At 41.0% G+C, this 27,213-nt stretch overlaps 1 protein-coding gene and 1 pseudogene across 20 annotated transcripts in view; one reads left to right on the top strand and one right to left on the bottom strand.

Moving 5' to 3' along the window:
* The window catches only part of ZNF177 (zinc finger protein 177), a 38,929-nt gene extending 11,751 nt beyond the window's left edge, over nucleotides 1-27,178 (bottom strand). For 5 of the 20 annotated variants that reach the window (XM_057300583.2, XM_057300589.2, XM_057300585.2 and 2 more), the window contains exons 1-3: nucleotides 26,658-27,178; nucleotides 18,414-18,625; nucleotides 5,532-5,618 (exon numbers count right to left, since the gene is read on the bottom strand). The gene's annotated coding sequence lies outside the window, so the exon portion shown is untranslated. Of the gene's footprint in view, nucleotides 1-5,531; nucleotides 5,619-7,387; nucleotides 7,573-12,552; nucleotides 12,630-14,715; nucleotides 14,781-18,413; nucleotides 18,626-26,657 lie in introns of those variants that run through there. The other 15 variants (XM_063599833.1, XM_063599835.1, XM_057300584.2 and 12 more) reach the window with 6 other exon arrangements.
* LOC129394713 (UBX domain-containing protein 2A-like) lies at nucleotides 19,515-27,172 on the top strand (annotated as a pseudogene).
* Nucleotides 27,179-27,213: the final 35 nt, after the last annotated feature.

Genomic DNA, 27,213 nt, shown 5'->3' with positions numbered 1-27,213 from the left:
ATGATCACACCACTGTACTCCAGCCTGAGCAACAGAATGAGACCCCATCTCTTAAAAAAAAAAAACAAAAAACAAACCAACCACTTACATAACACTTATTGTACTAGGTACTGTAAGTAATCTAGTGATGACTTAAAGTAAATGGGAGGGAAAAAATAGCATCTATGGGAGGATGTGTGTAGGTTCTATGCAAATACAATGCTATTTCATATAAGGAATTTGTGACTGTGGAATTTGGAAGCCATGTGGGGGTCCTGGAACCAGTCCCCCATGGATATGAGAGACAACTGTACTATTCTACTTTTGTGGAGAATTAAAAATTTTCATGATTAAAAGCTTAAGAAAAATACATGGAGAGTTAAATAAAGGCATTTTAAAATAAAGACCTGAGACAACTTACCCATCAAAAAAGACCATCACAGAAGTAACTTAAAAGTACTTCAGGAGATAGGAACTGGAAGACCCAAAATGTTAAGTAGAATGAACAAAGGTAAAATGGATAAAATTAAGCAAACCTTTATTATATAAAATGGTAATAATACCAAATTCGTGAGATGGAAAAATAAGCTCAATCCTAATACTAAATAATATATAAATTGGGAAGGAGGTGATTGAGTTGTATGTTCCTTGTATTCTTCCACTGGGGACTCACAGTATTGATTAGGTTTAGACTAAGTATGCATGATAAAATAGCTAGGGTAACAATTCAAAGGATGGACATAGTGAGTTTAACTCACAGTCTAGAAGAGAAAATGGAATTAGGTTAAAAAAAAATCTCAATTCCAAAGGTAAGAAAAATAAGGGAAATGAAACAAAAAAAAAAAATAGGTCCAATGAAAAGCACAATGTAAAATGTAAGATGGTAAAAAATGTCTGACTGTATCAATAACAGTAAGTGTACAAATGGGCTAAATTCTGCAGTTTAAAAACAGACTGTCCTGGTAAATTAAGATAAACCAGCTCTATATTATTTCATTAGATGCACTAAAATCCACAACACATAAAAATTGAGTCTCAAAAATAAGATAGATATACCAGGTGAATATTAACCAAAATAAAGTTTGTTTGCTAAATTAATTTCATAGATTGTGAGACAAAAGGCACTATTAGAGGTAATGACATGAGGATGTAAAGTACCAATTAGGAAGATATAAAATTCTAGTCTCATAAAACTTATAAAGCAGAAGCTAGCACAATTAAAGGATAAATAACACAAATCATCATCACTATAAGACTTTCAAACACTGCTCAGCAATAGAAAGATCATATGAAAAAAAGGATATGAAGATTTGAACAACACAATGAGTATGCTTAATATAGCACACTGAGGGACACTACTGAATGTATGGAGTATACATAGATTCTTGAAGCACACATGAAGTGTTTATAAAAACTGACCATACTGTATGGTGAATATACTGTAAAGCCAGTCTTAAACCTTCCAAATTTGGTATATAAAACATCTCATGGGCCCCTTAAATATATATACCTACTATGTGCCCACAAAAATTAAAAATTAGAAAAAGATTTGGTATACAAACATGTTCTCTGACATGTCTTAATTACAATGTAACTAAGTTGTAAGTTAATAACGAGATTACATTGAACTATATGAAATGGGTGTTTTGGTAGTTTTAAAATATGGTTGAATATTAGTGGTTTCATATTTTTCAAGCAAACAGAAAAAAGTAACACATTTGGAATTCAGAAAACATCACACTTCCAAATAACTTATGCTTTTATAAAAGAATTGAATTAGAAAATACATAATACTATGGTTATTGATTAGTTCTAAGTACCACAACTTGTAGAATGTAGCTAAACTGGTCCTTAGGAAAAAAATAAGCTTTATATGTTTATATTAGAAAAGAAGTGAACTTAAAAATTAACTTAAGCAGCTGGAATGGGAAGAGCAGAAAATACGATGATGAACTAGAAAACAACAGTATCACTCAAGCTACAAACTGGTTCTTTGAAAACTACTAGGAAAAAAATCGGGCAAAATTCTTCAAAGAAAAAAGGAGAAAAACACAACTACAAATGTTGCAGAGATTAACAAGACATGAATAACTTTAATCAAATTCAAAACTTTCAGGAAATAAATTGATTCCTACAGAAATACAACTTACCAAAACTGACTGTGTAGAAATTACAATAAAAAGAACTAGCTGGTGATGGTTGAGTAACACTGTGAATGCAATGAATGCCACTGACTTGTACATTTAAAAATGATTAAAATGGCAAATTTGGCTTTAGGTATTTTACCACAATTTAAAAAATATAAAAGAAGAATCTAGACTGATGCCGTCAGCAAGGTGCTAGGTGTCCCAGCTTAACTCACTGCCCAGATATTCTTTTAAAACAGAAAACAAAACTAGATTCTTTAGGTTTTCACCAAAAAACACCATGCTCAAAGGCTTTATCAGTCAGTTATGCCACTCAAAGAAGAAAGAATTCCAGTCTGGATGAAAATCTTCCAGAGATTAGGCATATTTATGAAGACTGGTTACTTAAACTACACTTCAATGTAATTCGTCACTAATGTTTGCATTGTATCAGGTATAGATAACTTATCCACTCTATAGGCAAGAGCTGGGTATCTGGAAGGTTTTATTTAATATAGCCTTTATGCAAAGAATTGTGTATGGTTCAAAATGTCATGTTTGCCTTTGGTTATTCTATTAACAGCAGTTTACAATATTACAAGGGAAAAAAATATGGTCACTTTTAAACTAATTTCACAAAACAGTTTAACTTATCAAAGGGATTACCGTGATTAAGAGTATAAAAGGAAGAATATTCTTTGAGATTGGCATACTGATATCAAACATGACAAGGCCACTTTAAGTAAACAAAATTATAGGCAAATTTCAACATAGATTCAGATATTCTAAGGAAAATAAGTCCAAACAAAAAATGTCAATAAATAGGAAATATAGTACAACAGAATTAAGTTAGGTTTACCAGAGGAATGCAAGAGATGCTTGCTATTAGAAAATCAATATAATTTGCTTCATTAATAGAGCAAAAGAAAAATTGTATGATCAACTCAAAGTGATAAAAACCAGTATCACATAATGATTTCAAAAATAAATTTTTTCAGCCTGAAAACTTTCAGGCTGAATTTAATTCAGCCAGCTTATTTTTTTTAATTTTTATTTTTTTTGAGACACTCTTGGTCTGTTTCCCAGGCTGGAGTGCAGTGGTGCGATCTCTGCTCACTGCAACCTCGCCGGGTTCAGGTGATTCTCCTGCCTCAGCCTCCCAAGTAGCTGGGAATACAGACGCGTGCCACCACACCCAGCTATGTTTTTGTATTTTTAGTAGAGACGGGGTTTCACCGTGTTAGCCAGGATGGTCTTGATCTGCTGACCTCATGATCCGCCCGCCTGGGCCTCCCAAAGTGCTGGGATTACAGGCGTGAGCCACCACGCCCAGCCTCAGCTGACTTTTGAAAACACAATTCAAAGATGGGCAAATGATCTGAATGTACATTTTTCTAAAGATAAAAAGGTCAACTGCACATGAAAAGATGCTGAACATCATTAGACACCAGGGAAATGCAAATCAAAACCACATTAAGATACCACTTCACACATTAAGGTGAGTGTAATTAAAAAGACAAGTGTGGATGAGGATGTGGAGAAATTCTCTTGTTTTTTTGTGGAGGGGAGTGAAGTGGGAAGTGGTGCTGCCACGTTGGCAAACAGCCTAGCATTTCACCAGAAGATTAAACATAAAAGTTCGTCTCATGAACAAGGCATTCCACTCCTAGGTATATACCCAAGAGAAATATTCACAGCAGCATTATTCATATTAGCCAAAAAGGAGAAACAACCCAAATGTCTATCTACCGATGAACGGATAAATGAAAATGTGGTATATCCATACAATGGACTATCATTTGACAATAGAAAATGAAGGCCAGGCATGGTGACTCATGCCTGTAATCCTCAGCACTTAGGGAGGCTGTAGTGGGTGGATCACATTAACCCAGGAGTTCAGACCAGCCTGGTAACACAGTGAGATCTCATCTCTACCAAAAATTAAAAAAAATAGCCAGGCTTGGTGGCCCACACCTGTGGTCCTACCTACTCGGGAGGCTAAGGTGGAAGGCCGAGCTAGGGAGGTCGAGGGCACCACGGCACTCCAGCCTGGGTGACAGAGAAAGACCTTGTCTCATTAAAAAAAGGAATGAGGCTAGGCACGGTGGCTCACGCCTGTAGTCCCAGCACTTTGGGAAGCCAAGGTGGGCGCATCACGAGGTCAGGAGATCCAGACCACTCTGGCCAACATGGTGAAAGAACGTCTCTACTAAAAATACAAAAATTAGCCGGGTGTGGTGGAGCACGCCTGTAATCCTAGCTACTTGGGAGGCTGAGGCAGGAGAATCACTTGAACCCGGGAGGCAGAGGTTGCAGTGAGCCGAGATTGCACCACTGCACTCTAGCCTGGCGACAGAGGTACATTTGGTGCCGTGACTCAGATCTGGGGACCTCCCTTGGGAGATCAATCCCCTATCCTCCTGCTCTTTGCTCTGTGAGAAAGATCCACCTATGACCTCAGGTCCTCCGACTGACCAGCCAAGGAACATCAATCCAATTTTAAATCAGGTAAGTGGCCTCTTTTTACTCTCTTCTCCAACCTCTCTTACTATCCCTCAACCTCTTTCTCCTTTCAATCTTGGCGCCACACTTCAATCTCTCCCTTCTCTCAATTTCAGTTCCTTTCCTTTTCTCGTAGACAGGAGACGTGTTTTATCCATGGACCCAAAACTCCGGCGCCGGTCATGGACTCGGAAAGACAGTCTTCCCTTGGTGTTTAATCATGCGGGGACACCTGCCTGATTATTCACCCACATTTCAGAGGTGTCTGACCACGTGGGGATGCCTGCCTTGGTCCTTCACCCTTAGCGGCAAGTACTGCTTTTCTGGGGGCAAGAACCCCCTGACCCCCTTCTCTCCATGTGTCTACCCTTCTCCGCTTTTCTGGGGGTCAAGAACCCCTGAACCCTTCTCTCCATATCTCTAGCCCTTCTCCACTTTTCTGGGGTGCAAGAACCCCCCGGCCCCTTCTCTCTGTGTCTCTACCCCTTCTCTGCTTTTCTGGGGGACAAGAAGCCCCCACCCCTTCTCTCCATGTCTCTACTCTCTCTTTTCTCTGGGCTTGCCTCCTTCACTATGGGCAAGCTTCTGCCCTCCATTCCCCCCTTCTCCCTTAGCCTGTGTTCTTAAAGACCTAAAACCTTTCTCCTTATATCAACTCTACTCCCCCCATATTTAGACCTCTCACAACACAAACTACTATTCCTGTGGCTGCTCCTTTATGTATCTCTCAGCAAAGACCCACTGGAATTCCCCTAGGTAAACTTTCACCTTCTCGATGTTCCTTTACCCTTCATCTCCAAAGCCCAACTACACACATCACTGAAACAATTAGAGCCTTCCAGCTCCATATTACAGACAAGCCCTCTATCAGTAGTGGCAAACTTAAAAACATTAGCAGTAATTATTGCTTAGGAAGACACTTACCCTGTATTTCACTCCATCCTTGGCTACCTTCCCCTTGCTCGTCAGACTCTTCTCCCAGGCCCTCTTCTTGCTTACTTATACCCAGCCCTGAAAATAACAGTGAAAGGTTGCTTGTAGATACTCGACGTTTTCTCATACACCATGAAAATCGAACCTCCCCCTCGACGCAATTACCTCATCAGTCCCCATTACAACCTCTGATGACTGCCGCCCTAGCTGGATCCCTAGGAGTCTAAGTACAAGACACCCCTTTCAGCACTCCTCATCTTTTTACTTTGCATCTCCAGTTTTGCCTCGCACAAGGTCTCTTTTTCCTCTGTGGATCCTCTACCTACATGTGTCTACCTGCTAATTGGACAGGCACATGCACACTAGTTTTCCTTACTCTCAAAATGCAATTTGCAAATAGGACTGAAGAGCTCCCTGTTCCCCTCATGACACCGACACGACAAAAAGAGTTATTCCACTAATTCCCTTGTCAGTTTAAGACTTTCTGCCTCCACTATTGCTCTCGGTACTGGAATAGCAGGCATTTCAACCTCTGTCAGGACCTTCCATAGTCTCTCTAATGAATTCTCTGCTAGCATCACAGTCATATCACAAACTTCATCAGTCCTCCAGGCCCAAGTTGACTCTAGCTGCAGTTGTCCTCCAAAACCGCCGAGGCCTTGACTTAACTGCTGAAAAAGGAGAACATCTGTATATTCTTAAATGAAGAGTGTTGTTTTTACCTAAATCAATCTGACCTGGTGTATGACAACATAAAAAAACTCAAGGATAGAGCCCAAAAACTTGCCAACCATGGGGGAGTAACTGCTGATGAGTATGGGATTCTCTTTTGGGGCAATGAAAATGTTCTAGAGTTAGATTGTAGTCATGGTTGCACAACTTAATATACTAAAAACCACTGATTTATACACTTTAAATGAGATGAAATATATGATTTTATGTCAATAAAGCTGTTACAGAAGGGAATGTCTTTAATCTATCAAAAACACATAGCAAACATGTAAGTAGTGACAAGCTGAAAGCTTTCATTCTGAGACCTGGAAGGCAGCAAGGATTGCTCCTTCTAATGTTTCGGAGGTCGTAGGCAGGGCAGTAAATTTGTGGGGCAGGAGTGGGTCATAATAGGATTATAAAGGGAGAATAAAGTTCTTATTCATAAACGATATGTCAATATGTAAACATCCAAAAGAAACTACAGGTAAACTGAAAACTAAGGTCTGCTGCTTGCTGCATACAAAACACACCCTGAGGGCTCAAAAAAGCACAAGTCCCATAGAGGGGGATCTGGTCATACCTAGGAATTACACATTCATTTATGCTTTGACCCAACAACTTGACTTTCAAAAATAAACCTTGAAGACCTAAGTCCACAAATACGAATAAACATGCACAAGCCCACTCAGATGGGAACTCAAATGTGTATCAGGCACTAGGGTGCATCCACATAAAAAAAAGGGACGATCTCCGCAAACCAATAACGCACATCCCAAGATATGCCTTCTAACAACGGAAAGTGAGGTCCAAGAGGGCATTTTCTTGAGAAAAAATAGTCTCCTACTGGGGAGGACGTTTAAAGAGAAGGGTACAGAAAGTGGAGAAAAGGCCCCGCCGACGCACTCTGACCACATGAGCCCACTTGCCTCCTCCCGGGAACCAATGCCCGGAATGGCAGCCCCAAGCCCAGCAGTGCCGGGAGGAACCAAAGCCGGGGGCCTCTGAGAAGAAACGCCGCGATAGCCGGAGGCTGGGGCGGGAAGCTGCAGGCAAGGTCTGGAGCAGCCGGGGCTGCGCACTGTGCCCTTGACCCCTTCCCTCCCGATTCCGCCGGCCTCACTAGTGGGGCGCACCTGGACCTGGCCTGCTGGGACAGCAACCCTTTCTCAGCTGCAGGCGACAGCTATGGGAGATGGCGAGGCGACGGACACCCACTTCCGCTTCCGGCCAGCAGCTGAGAGGGGTGGGCTGCCCAGCTCGCGCATTTGGCGGATTCGCCCTGAGGACTTGGGAACGGGGCATCGCAGGCGCTCCTGCTCCCTTAGGGCGAAGGCTGGGACTCTCTTTATTCATTGCATTAGAGTAAAATAAGAGGCACAAGCCAATTAACTTGCTTGGGTCTCAAAGCTAAGTAAAAGAGTCCACAGAACTAGAATCCGTACTGTCTTCCCCAAGGGAAAAAGCAAATGTCCCCAGAGGAAAACTGGACTCTGCAGTCGCAGAGGGAAAGGGGTCCAATTGCTCCCTCCCCTCTTCCTGACCAAAGGAAGACCCCCGAGGTCAGAGATGTTTTGGTCCGGACTCCAGTTTAAACAATTAAGTCCAGGTATTTAAAAAAAAAACTCTGTGAGCACTTGAAATTATCCGCCAACAAAGGAGATCCTGTTTGGCCCAACAGGGTTTGATTCACATCTGTATGATTGGAACCTTGGAATTAAAACTGAAAATCTCAGTCCGGTGGTAGAAAAAAAGATGATTTTTAAATGGCTTTGGAGTTATTCACTGTTCAGACATCCCAAATCCAGGCTTTAAAAAAATCTCAATAGCCTCTCTTTGTCCCTTTTCCAGACACTCCCATGAATAAGATTCCTACTAGACAGAAGGATTTAAGAATGGTTAAGATAATCATTACTTTAAAAATTATTATTGTTTTGAGACTGAGCTTTGCTTGTCATCCAGAAGGTAGTGCAGTGGCGCACTGTGGGCTCAGTGCAACCTCCGCCTCCCAGGTTCAAGCAATTCTCCTGCCTCAGCCTACCAAGTAGCTGGGATTACAGGCGGCTGCCACCACGCCCGGCTAATTTTTGTATTTTTAGTAGAGACGGGGTTTCACCATGTTGGCCAGGCTGGTCTCGAACTCCTGACCTCAAGTGATCCACCCGTCTCGGCCTCCCAAAGTGCTGGGATTACTGGCGTGAGTGCCCGGCCAGAGAATCATTGTTAATGTTATCCACTGGAGCCACTCAGAACTAAGAATCCTGGTTAAAGGAAATCTCAACCCCTCCTGGCAGTCTGTGCCTCTCACAGAGACCAGCTCCATAAAATAACTGCCTATAAACAGACGATCCTTAAAGCACTAGGGATTAATTACTAACATTAGATTTAGACATTAGGGCCATTGTGTTTAAAACAAAAATTTCAATCTACATCCAAAAAGGGAAAGATTTTAAGAAGTTAGGTTCTTTTCTTTAGCACATGATTACAGCCTAAAAAGGAACTACTAGGGGAAGTGTGAGGATATTTACACACTCTCATTGACCAAGGACTCTTGGCTTTGTTCTGGGGACAAAGTGTGATGGTCTGAGGCAGAAGTAAAATGACTGTTAGCCCTCCTGAGCTCCATGGCAAACACACAGCCTTTGTTAATGCTGGTCCTGGCCTCCACCTGTATTCATGCACGAGGTAGAACCTCTTTTTTTTCTAGAGAAAACGCCAAGGCTGCATGCATGCAGATGCAAGGGCAGGCTGCTTGTTCACTGGAATACAGCTACTTCACTGATTACACTGATTCCATTTTTAAATTATTTATTTATTTTTTTTCTGGAGAGGGAGGTTGGATAGAGGAGAAGGAAGTTTCAGGGAGTCAAAGGCCCAGAAACTCAGTGGAATGACTCTTCTCACCACCTGTTCTGTTCCCTGCTGCTGACAATTCCCACTGAGCCCTTCAAGTGTCTCCCACACCCCACACACAGGACAAGTACTGCTGCTCCTACCTCCTCTCCCATGGACGCAAACATTGGTGGGAGCAATCATTTTATTTTTATGGCAAAGAGAAGCCCTGAGGGGACCCACATGGATGTCTTCAAGGTGACAGGCAGAGCCTGAGGCTCTGAAAAAGGCTGGCCTAAAACTACTACACTAGATGTGCATTTCCCGCTTGGACGAATCTCATTTGAGAATTAATGACATACCCCTTGCCTACGTGGGGCCCTGTTGGCTCTGACTGCAGTCAGGTTTGGGGTAGGCAGTGTAGAAACCCCCAAGATACCCTCACAGGCATCTGTAAAAGTCATGTTAGGGGTTTATTTATACTAAACCACAGTAGGTTCATGCAAATCTAAAAACACTTTAAGACGTGTTTGTGTCTAAAATCCTTAATCTCTTAAAGCAATTAAAAAAAAAAAAAAAGCAGACCCCAAATTGAAAACAGGCTTTCCAATTTCAATGGGTAGTATTTTCTTCCGAGTCCTGTATTATCATTGGCCAGATTTTCAGAATTATTTTTTTAAAAGACTTTAGGAATTTTGTTAAAGGATACTGTCACCATTTATGCATCAAAAACTGGCAAAATTGTGCCACCTATGGATCCAGAGCAGAGACATGTTTGAATACAAATTCCCAATGAAACTAAACCTGGGGGTTTTCAGGGCTCAAAATCAAAACCTATAGCCTTGTTAAATGCTCATATATACTTTTTTTTTTTTTTTTTCTGAGACAGAGTCACCCTCTGTTGCCCAGGCTGGAATGCAGTGGCGCAATCTCAGCTCACTGCAACCTCCGCCTCCCGGGTTCAACCTGTTCTCATGTCTCAGCCTCCCCAGTAGCTGGGATTATAGGTGCCTGCCACCATGCCTGACTAATTTTTGTATTTTTAGTAGAGATGGGCTTTTGCCACATTGGTCAGGTTGGCCTCGAACTCCTGACCTCAGGTGATCCACCCGCCTTGGCCTCCCAAAGTGTTGGGATTACAGGTGTGAGCCACCGTGTCCAGCCTCACATATGCTATTAACTTTTCATTCCTTTGTCAACTGCAAGAATCGTAGTATTTGACAAGTTGGGTTTTTCTTGTCAAATATTACCATTCTTGCAGTTGACAAAGGAATGAAAGTTTTTTTTTTTTCAGTAGCTTGGCAAAACAATCCTCTTATTTCCGATGACAACAATACTCTCATTTTCTTCTAATTCCTGAAAATCAACATGTAACATACTTCATTTTGTTGTGCTTTGCAGATAACGTGTGGGGTTTTATTTTTATTACAAATTGAAGGTTTGTGGCAATCCTCCACTGATGAAGTCTACTAGCACCATTTTTCCAATAACACATACTCACTTTGTTTCTCTGTCAGAATTTTTAAGCAAAGTATTTTACAATTAAGGTGCATCCTTTGTTTTTTAGACATAATGCTACTGCACACAATAGACTATAATTTTTTTTTTTTAAGATGCAGTATTGCTCTGTTGCCTAGGCTGGAGTGCCGTGGCACAATCTCAACTCACTGCAGCCTCCACCTCCTGCGTTCAAGTGATTCTCCTGCCTCAGCCTCCCAAGTAGCTGGGATTGTAGGTGTGCTCCACCACACCTGGCTAATTTTTACATTTTTAGTAGAGAATGGGGTTTCACCATGTTGGACAGGCTGGTCTTGAACTCTTGACCTCAGGTGATCCACCACCCACCTCGGCCTCCCAAAGTGCTGGGATTATAGGCATGAACCACCACGCTCAGCATTTTTTTTTTTTTTTTTTTTGAGACAGGGTATTACTCTGTCACCCAGGCTGGAATGCAGTGGCACAATCATAGCTTATTGCAGCCTTGAACTCCTGGGCTCAAGCAATCCACCTGCCTCAGCCTCCTGAATAGCTAGAACTACAGCTACTCCACCACACCTGACTGATGTAAAACATTTTTTTTGTAGAGATGGGGTCTTGCTATAGTTGCCCAGGCTGGTCTCAAACTCCTAGACTCAAGTGATCCTCCTACCTCAGCTTCTCAAAGCACTGGGATTACAGGTGACAGCCACCTCATCCAGCCAACATAACTTTTATATGCACTAGGAAACCAAAAAATTTGTATGACTCACTTTACTATGATGGTCTGTGGAAGCGAACTCACATATCTCCGAGGTATGACTGTATATAACTGTGAAAACCTGAAATTAAATAAACTGTATTGTCTACAGATGCCAAAACAGTGGCAAAAAAATAAATAGCCCTTACTTATATTTTACCCTGAGTGTGGTTCTGAATTTGAAGAATGGTTACTCAGAGGCAAAGAGATTGGGAAAAAAAAGATCAGTCTAAATCTTGATATTATTTCTCCTAGACTTAACAGGTCTCCAGGGTCAGCAATAGGGGAGATTTTGGGTTCATCATGGGATCTCTAAAGTAAGTGGCTTAATGATAATATTGCGAGCTTTATTACTATCATGCTTATACTCTGAAATACTTGATTCTAACAGGATATGGACATACATATCCAATTAGACAGATGTAGCTTGCTGAGTAACTTCCAAAACAAGAGAGGAAAGAAATAGGAGATTGAAAAATATATATATATTTGGGCATGGTGATTTGTGCCTGTAGTCCCAGCTCCTGGGAGGCTGAGGTGGGAGGATCACTTGAACCCAGGAGGTGGAGGCTGCAGTAAGCTATGATCATACTACTGCACTCCAGCCTGGGTGACAGAGCAAGACCCTGTACCAAAGGAAAACAAAAAAGATATTTTGAACTGTGAGTTCTCTGCCCAGAGGCACACAATAATTCTGAATATTTGGCCAACAATATATAACCCAGAAGAATGCAACTTGGCTGCTGTTAATTTTGGATGAGGTCAAAGTCTGGAATCAGTAACTAGGGTTCCTCTGTTAACTCTAAAGACTGGACAGACTCGAGTGAAACAAGGTGCGCTGGAATTCATCAGAGATGGTGGTGGATATTTCATAGTACACAGACCACATAAGACATTAACAATGGTACTCCCTCAGGGAGTTGTAATGAAGTGAGTTGACCCCGGGAAAGCTTTTCGGGCATTTTATGGCATCCGTTAAGGGCAAAATAACTGTGAGGTCATCAGACCTTGTGACAGTTATGACTATTAGAAAGTTTCCACTGGCATTTAGCAACAAAATCATTTGCCTTATTAATGACATCATTTAACCAATGGAGAATGAGACCCAGGAAAGGCTAAGGGAAGGGCTCCAGACACACAGCTCAACAGTAACAGGTGCAGGGCCCACATTCCAGCAGCTGGGCTCCAGAGTCTAAGCCCTCAACACCTAGGCTCTATGTGAGCAAACAGTACCTCTAGAGCCTTTGCAACTCTGAAGCCTGTTGGGACCCTGGAATCTTCCCAGTCAGCCATCTAGTACACTGAAGAAACTAATAATCAAAAAGAAGAAGAAAAAAGGGATATGAGTTCGGTTCTGATTATTATTGCTGTGTAAAAAAACCACCTCAAACTTAAGTGATACAGAATAGCAGTTCTCAGGGTTGGTAAACTGCTGAGGGACCCAAAACACTTTCAGGCGGTCTGTGAGATTAAAACTATTGTTATGGCTGGGCACAGTGGCTCAAGCCTGTAATCCCAGCACTTTGGGAGGCCGAGACGGGCGGATCACGAGGTCAGGAGATGGAGACTATCCTGGCTAACACAGTGAAACCCCGTCTCTACTAAAAATACAAAAAATTATCTGGGCGTGGTGGCAGGTGCCTGTAGTCCCAGCTACTCAGGAGGCTGAGGCAGGAGAATGGCATGAACACAGGAGGCGGAGATTGCAGTAAGCCGAGATCACGCCCTGGGTGACAGAGCGAGACTCTGTCTCAAAAAAACTATTGTTATAATAGCACAAATACATTCTTGACCTTTTCACCATATCCACATTTATACTGATGACACATTGTAAAAGTGGGCAAAAGCGCTGGTGCCTCAGCAGAAATTAAGGCAGTGGGCTGGGCACGGTGGCTCATGCCTGTAATCCCAGCACTTTGGAAGGCCAAGGTGGGTGGATCACCTGAGGTAAGGAGTTAGAGACCAGCCTGGTAATAAACATGGTGGAACCCGTCTCTACTAAAAGTACAAAATTAGCCGGGCATTGTGGCATGCGCCTGTAATCTCAGCTACTTAGGATGCTGGGGCAGGAGAATCGCTTGAACCCGGGAGGCGGAGGTTACAGTGAGCTGAATCACACCATTGCACTCCAGCCTGTGGCTAAAAAGAGCAAAACAGCATCGCAAAAAAAAAAATAAATAAAATAAAATAAGGCAGTAGCACTGAACTGCGCAGTCACTGAATGCCTCACTGCCCCACACTCAGGATAAATAAAAATGTCTTTGAAGGAACAGCAAAAGTTGGAAAGCTTAGATCTGTCACCTTAGAAGCGTCTCAATGCATAAAAACTTTTCTGATAGGATCAATGGTCATGTTCATGAAGGTTTATTTTAGACACTGTACTTTAAAATGGGTAAACATTTGGAAGATCTGCATAATGAAGTAAATGACTATTTCCTTTCATTTTAGAAATGAGGGTCTCACTATGTTGCCCAGGCTGCTTTCGAACTCTTGGACTCAAGGATTCTCCTACTTTGGCCTCCCGAAGTGCTGAGATTACAGGCAAGAGCCAATGTGCCAGCCCTATTTTCTAAGTCAGGTATTAAGGTATAAAATCATGCATTGATAAAATAGCCAATCAAAGTGCAAGATATGGGCTGGACGCCGTGGCTCATGCCTGTAATCCCAGAACTTTGGGAAGCCAAAGCGGGTAGATTGAGGTCAGGAGTTCAAGAGCAGCCTGGCCAACATGGTGAAACCGTTTCTACTAAAAATACAAAAATTCACCAGGTGTGGTGGTGGGTGCCTGTAATCCCAGCTACTCAGGAGGCTGAGGCTGGAGAATTGCTTGAACCCAGGAGGCGGAGGCTGCAGTGAGTGGAGATCGCACCACTGCACCCCAGCCTGGGCAACAAGAGCAAAATTCCATCTCAAAAAAAAAAAAAAAAAAAAAAGGCCGGGCGCAGTGGCTCACGCCTGTAATCCCAACACTTTCGGAGGCCAAGGCAGGTGGATCACGAGGTCAGGAGATTGAGACCATCTTGGCTAACACGGTGAAACCCCATCTCTATTAAAAATACAAAAAACTAGCTGGGTGCGGTGGCAGGAGCCTGTAGCCCCAGCTACTCGGGAGACTGAGGCAGGAGAACGGTGTGAACCTGGGAGGCAGAGCTTGCAGTGAGCCGAGATTGCGCCACTGCATTCCAGCCTGGGCGACAGAGCGAGACTCTGTCTCAAAAATAAATAAATAAATAAATAAAAGGAAAAGAAAAAAATAGTGCAAGACAAACAAATGGATTTTAATGTAACAGAATAGAAACAATTCCTTAACAGGATTTCATTCCATATTGCAACTAATCTTTCAGAAACTACCATTTCTTGAGTTTTGGTGTAATATCAAAGAAAATCCAAAATTACCTGAAAATGCTTCTCTCTTTTCCAACTACGTATCTCAGCAAAGCCAAACTTTCTAATCAAAGCAACTAATGGCAAAAAATGTAGAAACAAGTATGAGAATTCAGCTGTCATCTATTAAGCTCTTAAGACATTAAAGAGATTTGCAAAAGCATGCAATATGCCGCTCTTTCCACATTATTTTGTTGCCATTGTGGAAAAGTTATTTTTAAAAAGCATGTTATGTATATTACTAAAATATTTTTAAAATTTGCCCCAATTCCTTTTATTTTGAGATGAAGTCCTGCTCTGTCACCCAGGCTGGAGGCTGGAGCACAGTGGCATGATCTCAGCTCACTTCAACCTCTGCCCCCTGGGTTCAATCAGTTCTCTTGCCTCAGACTCCTGAGTAGCTGGAATTACAGGCACACACCACCATGCTGGCTAGTTTTTTTGTATTTTTAGTAGAGACGGGGTTTCACCATGTTGGCCAGGCTGGTCTCAAACTCCTGACTTCAGTTGAGCCGCCGGCCTCAGCCTCCCAAAGTGCTGGGATTACAGGCAAGAGCCACCATGCTTGGCCTGCCTTAATTTCTAAAATGTTAAATATTCACAGATAGAATGCCCATTGGCAAAAGCTTTTTGGGGTGTTCAATTTTTGGAGTATAAAAGAGTCTCAAGATAAAAAAGGTTGAGAACTGCTGGTACAGAACCACTACTACTCTATTATGTTAACAGATCATGGGGCAGGAATTTGGACAGAATACAGGAGGAATGAATAGCTTTTCTCTGCCTCACAATGTCCAGGGCCTAGCTGGCAAGTCTCACACAGCTGATGCTGAATCCAAAGGCTGGGGGCTGGAATCATCTGGATTCTATTATCACTCTTGTATCTGATGTTTTCCCTGAAATGGCTAAAAAACAGACAGCAGCTGGTGGCTGTTGATGGCAGCATCTACATGTAACCCCTCCCTGTTACAGCATAGCTGCTAGTTCCCAAGAGGAAGCACTCTGAGAGGAGGAAGCATCTCAAGAGGGAATGTTCCAGCCAGAAGGGAACCGCATGGCCCTTCGTGGCCTTGCTTTGGAAATCTCATGGAATCATTTATGTTGTACTCCTTTGGGAAATGCAGTCAAAGGTCAGTGCAGATACAAGGGGGAGGTAAAAGTATCAAAGAATTTTAGGGCCGTGTTTTAAAACCATCGGAGTCTGCATGTGGCTACAAATTATTAATATTTATACTTCCCACGTACAAGAAACTCTCACTACTTCCTAAGGCCACACCAAAGTCTCATGCCCGTGGTAGTAGACTCTGGTTTTATGTCCAGGATCTGGTCATCCAAATAAGGTGCAATCCAGAAAAGACGGCCAAGAGCAGTGGCTCACGTCTGTAATCCCAGCACTCTGGGAGGCTGAGGTAGGAGGATCCCTTGAGTCCAGCAGTTCAAGACCAGCCTGGTCAACATAGAGAGACCCTCTCTCTATAAAAAATTAGTCAGGCGTGGTGGCACATGCCTCTGGTCCCAGCTACTCAAGAGGCTGAGGCAGGAGGATCACCTGGGCCCAGGAGGTCAAGGCTGCAGTGAGCTATGATTGTGCCACTGCACTCCAACCTTGGCAAGAACAGCAAAAAAGACCCCTCTTACCCCCCACAAACACATGCCGGGTGTGGTGGCATGTGCCTGTAGTCTCAGCTACTCAGTAGGCTGAGGCAGGAGGATCACTTGAGCCCAGGAATTCAAGGATGCAGTGAGCTATGACTGCATCACTGAACTTCAGCCTGGGTGATGGAATGAGACCCTGTCTCAAAAAATGTTTTGAAAAGTGGCTGGGCACAGTGGCTCATACCTGTAATCCCAGCACTTTGGGAGGCCAAGACAGGAAGACAGCTTGAGCCCAGGAGTTTGAAACCAGCCTGGGAAAAATGATGAAACCCTGTCTCTACCAAAAAAAAAAAAAAACCAAACAAATAGCTGGGCATGGTGGCATGTGCCTATAGTCCCAGCTACTCAGAAGGCTGAGGTAGAGGATTGCTTGAGCTTGGCAGGCAGAGATTGCAGTGAGCCAAGATCATTGTGCCACTGCACTCTAGCCTGGGTGCCAGAGTGAGACTCTGTCTCAAAGTATAAATAAATAAAAATAAATATTTAAAAATAACAATAAAACATAAATAAAAATCATCCTTGGGTTTGGTTTCTTGAATATACTCCTGCTCCTCTAGATTTGAACATTTGTAAGCTAAAGAGACAAGTTATCTGTTCCCCACAAAACCAATACAGAGTTTGGGACAGGAATGGGATAGTTAAAATAGACATTCCTATTAAAAAGGCATGGGTGGGGAGAAATGGGATTCCACAGCAGCCCCTGACCCACAGCAATTCTTAAATTCAGGCAGGAACATGTTATCTGTTTCTCAAGCACCAGTGCAGCTCCACAGGAGTGAGTCTTCTGAAGTTCTGTACTCTGAATCATACTTGCTTTCCCATAAAAAGTAAACATTTTCAACTGAGTAGTTTTATAGGCCTATTTCATCTGTTTGCTATCTGCAGTTTGGGGGTTCAAAGGTCTCTTTATATTTTGTACTACTTCTTTCCATTTTGTTTGGACAAAGTTGACCTTGCTTTTGCCAACTTTTTTTTTTTTTTTGCAATAAAAAACCTTTTCCCATTTATCTCCATTAATTTTATTGGATTTGTGTCATTAGACAAAAGTCATGGCTAAAATCTCTTAGGCCCTTCTCTATCTTGGACCACTGTCTGTGAGAATGCAGGGAACAATGCCCAAAAGGGATGCTGAGATGCTCTTTTGGTTAATGGAAACGCACCTTATTTGAACTTCTACATACGATATCTATTCATAAGACTCTATCAAACACCAAACTAAAGGTCTCTGAGGTCTTAAGAAATGGTTCTATGATAAAAGGTTTTCATAATAAAATCTCTCAGTGAACTACTGTAGTCCCAGCTAGTTGGGAGGCTGAGGTGGGAAGATCACTTGAGCCCAAAGTTAGAAGCTGCAGTGAGTTATGATTGCATCACTGGACTCCAGCCTGGGCAACAGAGTGAGACCCTGTTTCAAAAAAAAAAAAAAGAAAAGAAAAGAAAAAAATTAAAATGCATAAATAAATGCTAAAAAAATAAAAAATGAAATAAAATCTCTCAGTCAACAAGCAGTGGAAGGGAACTTCGTCAACCTAATAAAGCTGTCTTCAAAGAAACCCACAGCTAACATCATACTTAATGGTAGAAGACTGAACGCTTTCTGCCTAAGGTTGGGAATAAGACAAGGATGTGTGTTCTCACCACTCTCATTCAACACTACTGGAGGCCCTAGCCAGTACATTAAGAAAATATAAAGAAATAAAAGGGACAGATATCAGAGAGAAAGCAAAACTGCCTTAATACAGAGCATAAGATTTGTTTATGTAGAATATTCCAAAAAGTTACAGGAATAGATAACTATAAAAAGTTTGCAGGATTCAAGGTTAAATATAAATTATATATAAATATAAATAATTTTATATACTAGCACTAAAAAATTGAAAATTTAAAACTAGCATTTATAATACCATCAATGAAATGGTGCAATACAGAAAACCACAAAAAACTGTTGAAAGAAATAAGACCTAAATTAATGGGGAGATTGTCTTAGTCCGTTTGGGCTGCTAGAACAAAATACCATAGACTAGATGGCTTATAAACAACAGAAATGTATTGCTCACAGTTCTGGAGAATGGGAAGTCCAAGATTGAAGTGTCGGCAGATTTGGTGTCTGATGAGGTCCCACTTCTTGGTTCACAGATGGTGACTTCTTGCTGTGTCCTCACAAGGCAGAAGAGATGAGCAAGCTCTCTGGAATCTCTTTTATAAAGGCACCAATCTAATTCATTAGTGCTCTGCCCTCATTAGCCTAATCATCTCCAAAAGGCCTCGCCTGCCAATATCATTGGACTGGGGATTAGGATTTCAACCATATAAATTTTGCAGGTATGCAAACATTCAGACCACGGCAGAGATATACTGTGTCTATGGTTCAGAACAGCCAGTATTAAGACGCCAATTCTCTAATTCATCTTTAGATTAAACCAAATCTCAGTTAAAAAAAAAAACCCCGGCAGGCTTTTTATGGAAACCAGTAAGTTTACTCTAAAATTTATGTGAAAAGGCCAGGTGTGGTGGCTCACACCTGTAATCCCAGCACTCTGGGAGGCCAAGGTGGGTGGATCATGAGGTCAGGAGATCGAGACCATCCTGGCTAACATGGTGAAACCCCATCTCCATTAAAAATACAAAAAAAAAGAAATACAAAAAGCCGGGCGTGGTGGCAGGCGCCTGTAGTCCCAGCTACTCAGGAGGCTGAGGCAGGAGAATGGCATGAACCCGGGAGGCAGAGCTTGCAGTGAGCTGAGATTGCACCACTGCACTCCAGCCTGGGTGACAGAGCGAGACTCCATCTCAAAAAAAAAAAAAAAAAAAAAAAAATTTTATGTGAAAAAACAAAAAACACGGACCATCCCAAATGATTCTGAAAATTAAGGTCAATGTTGGAACTCTCGCACCACTTGCTTTCAAGATTTACTAGACAGCTACCATAATCAAAAAAGTATAGTATCCGCAGGCCAGATGCGGTGGCTCGCGCCTGTAATCCCAGCACTTTGGGAGGCTGAGGTGGGTGGATCACTTGAGGCCAAGAGGTTGAAACCAACCTGGCCAACATGGTGAAACCCTGTCTCTACTACAAACACAAGTTAGCCAGGTGTGGTGGCACGCACCTATAGTCTCAGCTACTTGGGAGGCTCAGGCACAAGTCCCAGCTACTCGGGAGGCTGAGGCACAAGAACTGCTTGAACCTGGGAGGTGGAAGCTGCAGTGAGCTGAGATGGTACCACTGCACTCCAGTCTGGGTGATACAGTGAGACTCTGTCTCAAAAAAAAAAAAGTGTAGTATTAGCAAAAGGACAGACATATAGATTAGCTGAACTGAATAGATCCCAGAAATAGATTTAAACATAAGTCATCAATTTCATTTTCAAAAAAGGTACAAATAATCCAATAGAGAAAAGACTGTTTTCAACCAACTGTCCTGCAAAAAAAAATTAAAACATTCGTATCCCTTCTACCCCCTCCAAAAGTAACCTTAACCCGTGCATTGCAAAAAGGATCACAGAAGGGCTCGCACTTCCCAATTTCAAAAATTACTCTAAAGCTACAGTAATCAGGACAGGTTAGACATGTACAATGGAGGTGAACTGAGAGTCTAGAAATAAATCTTAATGCTGGGCACAGTGGCTCACATCTGTAATCCCAGCACTTTGGGAGACAGAGGCAGGAGGATTGCTTGAGCCCAGGAGTTCAAGACCAGTCTGGGCAACAAAATGAAACCCTGTCTCTACAAGAAATACAAAAATTAGCCAGGCGTGGTGGTGTATACCTGTAGTCCCAGCTACTTGGGAAGCTCAAGGAGGAGGATCACTTGAGCCTGGGAGGTCAAGGCTGCAGTGAGCCAAGATCACACCACTGCACTCCAATCTGGGTTAACAGAGCAGGACCCAGTCTCAAAACAAATAAATAAGCCTTTACATTTATGATCAACTGATTTTTGACAAGAGTGCCAAGACAATTCAATGGGATAAACAGTCTTTTCAACACATATGCTAGGGTAACTGGGTGTTACATGAAGAAGAATGAAGCTGGATACACTGTTCACAGCATGCACAAATATTAGTTCAAAATGGATCATAGAACTAACTTTAAGAGCTAGAACTATAAAAATCCTAGAAGAAAATATAAAAGACTTCACGACCTTGGGTTAGGCAATGGTTTCTTAGATTTGACACCAAAAGCATAAGAAAAAAATAAACTTAAAACTTTTACACTCGAAAGGATATCATCAAGAAAGTGAAAGGACAACACAAAGAATGAAAGAAAATACTTGTAAACGATTTATTTGATATGGTATTTGTACCTAGAATTTATAGGGTTCTTGAAACCCAATAATAAAAAGAACTCAATTTAAAAATGGCAAAGGATCTAAATAGACATTCTCCCAAAGAAGATAGATACATAGTCAACAAACTGATGAAAAGATGATCAATATCTTTAGTTTTCAGGTGAGCTAAGCCCAGAAAAAAAAAATAATAAAAATCTTTAGCCACCAGGGAAATAAAAATAAAAAACTACAAATACTGTTTCCCACCCAATAGGTGTTATCAAAAAAAAGATTATAAAAAGATAGTTACTAAATGGTAAAAGATTCAATGATTTACTCCCAAGACCAGAAACAAGACAAGAATGTCTGGTCTCTCAATTTCTATTTAACAATACACTGCAGGTTCTAGTTAATGTAACAAGAAAAATACAAAACGCATACAGATTGGAAAGGAAGAAGTAAAAAATTTTATATGCAGACAACAGAATTGTCCTAGTAGAAAATCTGATACAACCTACTAAAAAGCTGCCAGAAGCTGGGTGCGGTGGCTCACGTCTATAATCCCACCACTTTGGGAGGCCGAGGCAGGTGGATCGCCTGAACCTAGGAGTTCTAGACCAGCCTGGGCAACATGGTGAAACCCTGGCTCTACTAAAAATACAGAAAAATTTAGCTGGGTGTGGTGGTGCACGCATGTAGTCCCAGTTACTCCAGAAGGTGAGGCACAAGAATCGCTTGACCCCGAGAGGCAGAGGTTGCAGTGAGCCAAGCTCATGCCACTGCACTCTAGCCTGGGATACAGAGTGAAACTTGTCTTAAAAAAAAAAAAAAAAAAAAAAAAGCCCATGCGCGTTCCTCAGGTCTTGCAGGCAGCAGGCGTGGGTGAACGCTTGGCGCTTGGTGGAGACAGAGAGGCCGGCGGGATATCAGCAGCGCAGCCAGGGTACCGGAGGTGGTCTCGGGCGAGGCGCTCCGGGTCTGAAGGGCTCCAGCCAAACGGAGCTCGCAGCCAAACAGTGCTGGTGGCTCCTGAGCTGAGTGAGGCCTAGGCTTGAAGGCTGTGCTCGGAGTAACGCAAAAGAGAATGAAAGACGTAGATAATCTCGAAAGTATAAAAGACTGGGTTTGTGAAACAGGACCTGACAATCAAGGTCTTGGTGATACGATCAATAAACAAATTGTGAATAGTTTGTTGATAGCCTTTTTGAGGAAGCTCAGAAGGTTGGTTCCAAATGCTTGTCTCCCACTTAACAAAAGAAACAGGTAGACGTAAACATAAAATTATGGAAAAATGGATTCACCGTCAACAATTATTTCAGAAGTTATTCAAATGGTGCAAGTCAGCAGTTTCTGAACTCCATCAAAAAGGGGGAATTACCTTCAGAATTACAGGGAATTTTTGATAAAGAAGAGGTGGGTGTTAAAGTTGAAGACAAGAAAAATGAAATATGTATGTCTACGAAGCCTGTCTTCCAGCTCTTTTCAGGACAGGGTCACCAAGTAGGAAGGGTAAGCCATATCAAAGACTTCATTGAAAACTACCAAGGATCTCAAAAGAAGTCCTCCCCTGTCCCTGGCAACAGTTTGTCCTATCCTCAGATTGTTAGATGAGACACTCACACTGGAAGAAGCAGATTTACAGAGTTTTGTCGTCAGAGACTCCAAAAAACTGCTGCACCATTGATTTTTGATAGACTAAGTGGAAAATCTGCAGAGAAATGATGGTTGTAAGCAGACATGCAAACCAAATTGGGGACTGGGTAAGTCAGATTCACTGGACTTTTGGTTCGGGTACTATTGAACTCTCTCCTGATGAGATGTTTAGATAAGTGCAAGTTAGAAAAGTAGCATATGACTGGAAACTATATTCTGTGCACTTTTTCCAAAAGGCTACAAAAGGCTACTCAGAGAAATATATTTATTTCAAATACTAATTATCAAGATATATTAAATAGCTGTATTATTTAGAATCTTAATATAGTATAAATTGGCAAATATGTTCACAATATTATTTGTTCAAATACCATTCCCAAACAGGGATTTATTTAAATGTTAGCTGTCTCAGTTATTAAATGGCTAATACATTGAAAAATTATACATGGCAGGTTCAAAAGCATCAATGTAATTATTTTACAACTTAGATGCAAAGCTGGAGAGAGCTGTTTTTACCACAGCTATGCCTAAACCTCAAAGTGTCCTTAGTTATCACTCTGTAATGACAACATATATTTGAATATTAATTTGGTAGCCGGGCGTGATGGCTCATGCCTGTAATCCCAACACTTTGGGAGGCCGAGGTGGGTGGATCACCTGAGGTCAGGAATTCAAGACCAGCCTGGCCAACATGGCGAAACCTCGTCTCTACTAAAAATACAAAAATTAGCTGGGCTTGGAGGCGGGTGCCTGTAATCCCAGCTACTCGGGAGGCTGAGGCAGGAGAATCACTTAAACCCGGGAGGTGGAAGTTGCAGTGAGCCAAGATGGCACCACTGCACTCCAGCCTGGGCAGCAAGAGCAAAACTCCATCTCAAGAAAACAAAAAACAAATATGAATCTGGCGATGACATCAAAGATCTATTTTCATTTAAGAATAAAATTGTGACCAGGTGCAGTGGCTCACGCCTGTAATCCCAACACTTTGGGAGGCCAAGATGGGAGGATCGCTTGAAGCCAGGAGTTCAAGACTGGTCAACATAGCGAGACCCCAATCTCTATTTTTTTTAATTTAAAAAATAAAAAAAATAAAATTATGTAGCTTATTATAATGTTAATATATTCTAAGTATAATGTTAATATAAATCTTCCAGAACAAATTAACAAGGGTGCAGCATACAAGATGAATATATGTTAAAAAAAACTGTTCCTCTATAGTAGTAGTGAACTAGCAGAGAAATTGAAATTTTTAAAATACCATTTGCAATAGTGTCAGAGAAAAAATGCCTAGGAAGACCCAAACACTGAAAAACACAAACACTACTGAGAAAAAAATTATAAATCCTAAATAAGTGGAGAGATATATTATGTTCATGGGTTGAAATGCTCAATATTGTGAAGACACCGATTAATCTGCAGATTCAACACAATGATAATCAAAATCTTAGTGAATTACTTTGGGGGTGTGGGGTGGTGGTGGTAGAAATTGACAACCTGATTCTAAACTTTATATGGAAATACGAAAGTCCTGTAACAGATGTAAGTCAACAAGGTACAGCCACATCAAGACCAAATGTGGCTCACAGTCTGTAACTGTATAGGTTGAATGGAATGTGAGAACTATTTTTATATTTTAAAAGGTCTGTAATAGAAAAAATAATATGCAACAGAAACTATATATAGCATGTAAAGCTTAAAATCTCTACAATCTGGTCTTTTACAAAAAACTTTGCCAACCTCTGACCTAAAATAGTAAAGACAACTCTGAAAAGAAAAAGCTGGAAGACTAAACTCTATCGGACTTCAAAAGTTATGGTTGTCAAGAGAGGGTAGTCTTGGAATAAAAGATAAGTAGCTATATGGAACAGAACAGTTGAGAAGCAGACACACGTATAAAGACAACCAATATTTCAAGAAAGAAGCAAAGGCAATTAAGTGGAGAAAGGATAGTCCTTTCAACAAATGATGCTAGAACAATTAGATACAAAGAAAAAAAAAAACCCCGAATTTTGATCCAATCTTTGTGCCATATAAAGATTTTAACTCAAAGTGCATCATGTACTTGTAACCACAAGTACAACATATTAAATATATTGTAATACAGATACTCCTCAACTTATGACAGGGCTATGTCCTGATAAACCTATTGTAAGTTGAAACTATCATAAGTTGACAATTTGTAACCCCATCATAAATTGAGAAACGTATTGAATGCATAATATGTTTGCACCATTGTAAATTAAAAACAATACTAAGTCAAACTCCATAAATTGGGAAGTGTATTTATGTTACCTCTGTTAAAATGAAATGTTTTATTATATATTTAAATGTACATTATATTAAATATAAAGTATTAATATCAAATACACTAATAGGTTTAATATTAAATATATTACAAATTTTAAACTCTCAAAATTCAATAAATATTGCAAAACCACATGATCGTGCCACGCACTTCAGCCTGGGAGACAGAGTAAAACCCTGTCTCTATATAAAGAAAAATAAAAATAAATAAAATAAAAAATAAAGCCAATATAAACAGGCAAAAGATTTGAACAGACTCTTCCCCAAAGGCTTAAAGAAGGCCAGTAAGCACGTGAAACCATGTAAAACATCATTAGTCACTAGGGAAATGCAAATTAAAACCATGAGATACTACTGCACACCTATTAAAATGGTCAAAATAAAAAAGACTGACCATATCAATAATTGGCAAGGATGCAGAAGAATTGCAACTCTTATATACTGCTCATGGAAATGTCAAATGGCATAACTACTTGAGAAAGGTTAAGCAGTCTCTTAAAAACTTAAACATACACTAACATATGATCTGATCATTCCACTCTTAACTATTTAAAGAAACAGAAGCACATGTTTAAAGAATAATCTGCATATGGGTGTTCAAGGCAGTTTTAATTGCAATAGCCAAAAGGTAGAAATAACACATGGATAAATAGCTTGTGGTATGCCTTGCAATGGAATACTATTCAGCAGTGAAATGGACTCTACAACATAAATGGATCTGAAAAAATTATCCTGAAAGATGCCAGACTATATGATTCCATTTATATAAAAACTGTACATAATATAAAGTCGTCTATTCTAAGAGAAAGCAAATCAGTGGATCAGGAGAGTGACAGGCAGGGAAGGGTGAGGAGAAGAAATTATAAAAGGGCATGAGGAAACCATCTGGTTTGATAGGTATGTTCATTATCTTGATGGTGTGTATGTACACATATGTGTATGTGTCCAAACTTAAAGTGTATGCTAAAAACATGTGCAGTTTATTACATGGCAATTATATCTCAAACTTACTGAAAGAACCTGCCTCAATAATTCAAACCAAAGATTCTCAGCAACAGTGAAAAAAGATCATTAAATGTACACTTCACCAAAGACTCATACGCATATGAAAGTGATGTTCAACATCATTAGTCTTTAAAGACACATAGAAAGGCAAACTTAAATAATTTATTTGGTTTTCTTTGCTGGCGTCAATTTTCTTTTTTTTTTTTTTTTGAGACAGGGTCTCATCCTGTTGCCCAGGCTAGAGTGTAGTGGCACGATCAGGGCTCACTGCAACCTCTGCCTCCCTGACCAGGCTCAAGCAATCCTCTTGCCCCAGCCTCCTAAATAGCTGGGACTATAGGCACAAACCAGTACACCCAGTTAATCTTATTTATTCTTTGTCAAGATGAGGTTTCACTATATTGCCCAGGCTGGTCTTGAACTCCGGGGCTCAAGTGATCCTTCTGCCTTGGCCTCCCAAATTGCTGGAATTAAGGTGTAAGCCAGCATGCCTGGCCAGTACCAATTTTCTTGTATGCAATAAGTGAAAATTTGTACCCCTAAATGTTCCTCAATTCCTTATAACTAAGTTTTTCATTAAAAAACCCTCTGAGGATATTTTAATTTTTTTTTCTTTTTTTGAGATAGTCTTACCATATCATCCAGGCTGGAGTGCAGTGGCGTGATCTGAGCTCACTGCAACTTCTGCCTCCCGGGTTCAAGCAATTCTGCCTCAACCTCTCGAGTAGCTGGGATTACAGGCACATACCACCATGCCTGGCTAATTTTTTGTATTTTTAGTAGAGATGGGGTTTCACCACGTTGGCCAGGCTGGTCTCGAACTCCTGACCTCAAATGATCCACTCGCTTCGGCCTTTCAAAGTGCTGGGATTACAGGAATGAGCCACTGCACCCAGCCTAAAATTGTTTTAAAGACTAGGGAAGTGTAGTAGTGACAAATGGGGGAAAGAGTGGAACTCCTCAATAATAAAGAGTTCCATCTGTAACCATGAACAATTGAGATAACTCAGGATCTTCAGACCAGCTAGATATTTTTATTAATGATATATAACCTCTTTAAAACATGTATATTTACCAAAAGCATTCTGATATGGCATTCCTCTAGTGTGACTTTTTGCATGTAAATTAATACAGCCTTTTTGACCTTCCATACAGTCAGGTTCCTCTTCAGTGTGGATGTTTCCTAACGACCAAGTTCAAGGGCTTTCCAACATCTCTTTCACTCCAACATCTCTTTCACTCATGGGACTTCTCAATGTGTGCTTTGACATGTTCCCAAAGTGGAAGCTAAAAACAAAGAAGAATCTCCACACATTTTACATTCATAAGATTTTTCACACTTGTGAGATCACAGCTGAATATTAAGGTATAAGGCAGAGCGAAAGGTTTCAACACATTCCTTACAGCCAAAGGACGTGCATTTATATCCAATGTGCTCACAAGCTCAGTAAGGCCCGAGGAAAATAATGAAAGCTTTTCCACCTTCCTCACATTCATAGCATTTCTCTCCAGCATGAGTTCAAACAGACTCAGTAAGATGTAAGCATCGACAGGTTTCCTACGTTCAGTTTGTTTCCTAGGATGCACAGACACATGAACAGTAAGGCCTATGGAAGGAGCCAAGATTTTCC

The sequence above is a fragment of the Pan paniscus genome, chromosome 20 (genome assembly GCF_029289425.2).
Source record: "Pan paniscus chromosome 20, NHGRI_mPanPan1-v2.0_pri, whole genome shotgun sequence".
NCBI classification, from domain to species: domain Eukaryota; kingdom Metazoa; phylum Chordata; class Mammalia; order Primates; family Hominidae; genus Pan; species Pan paniscus.
The sequence above is the reverse complement of the archived record's forward strand: the minus strand, read 5'-3'. Positions and strand labels throughout refer to the sequence as shown.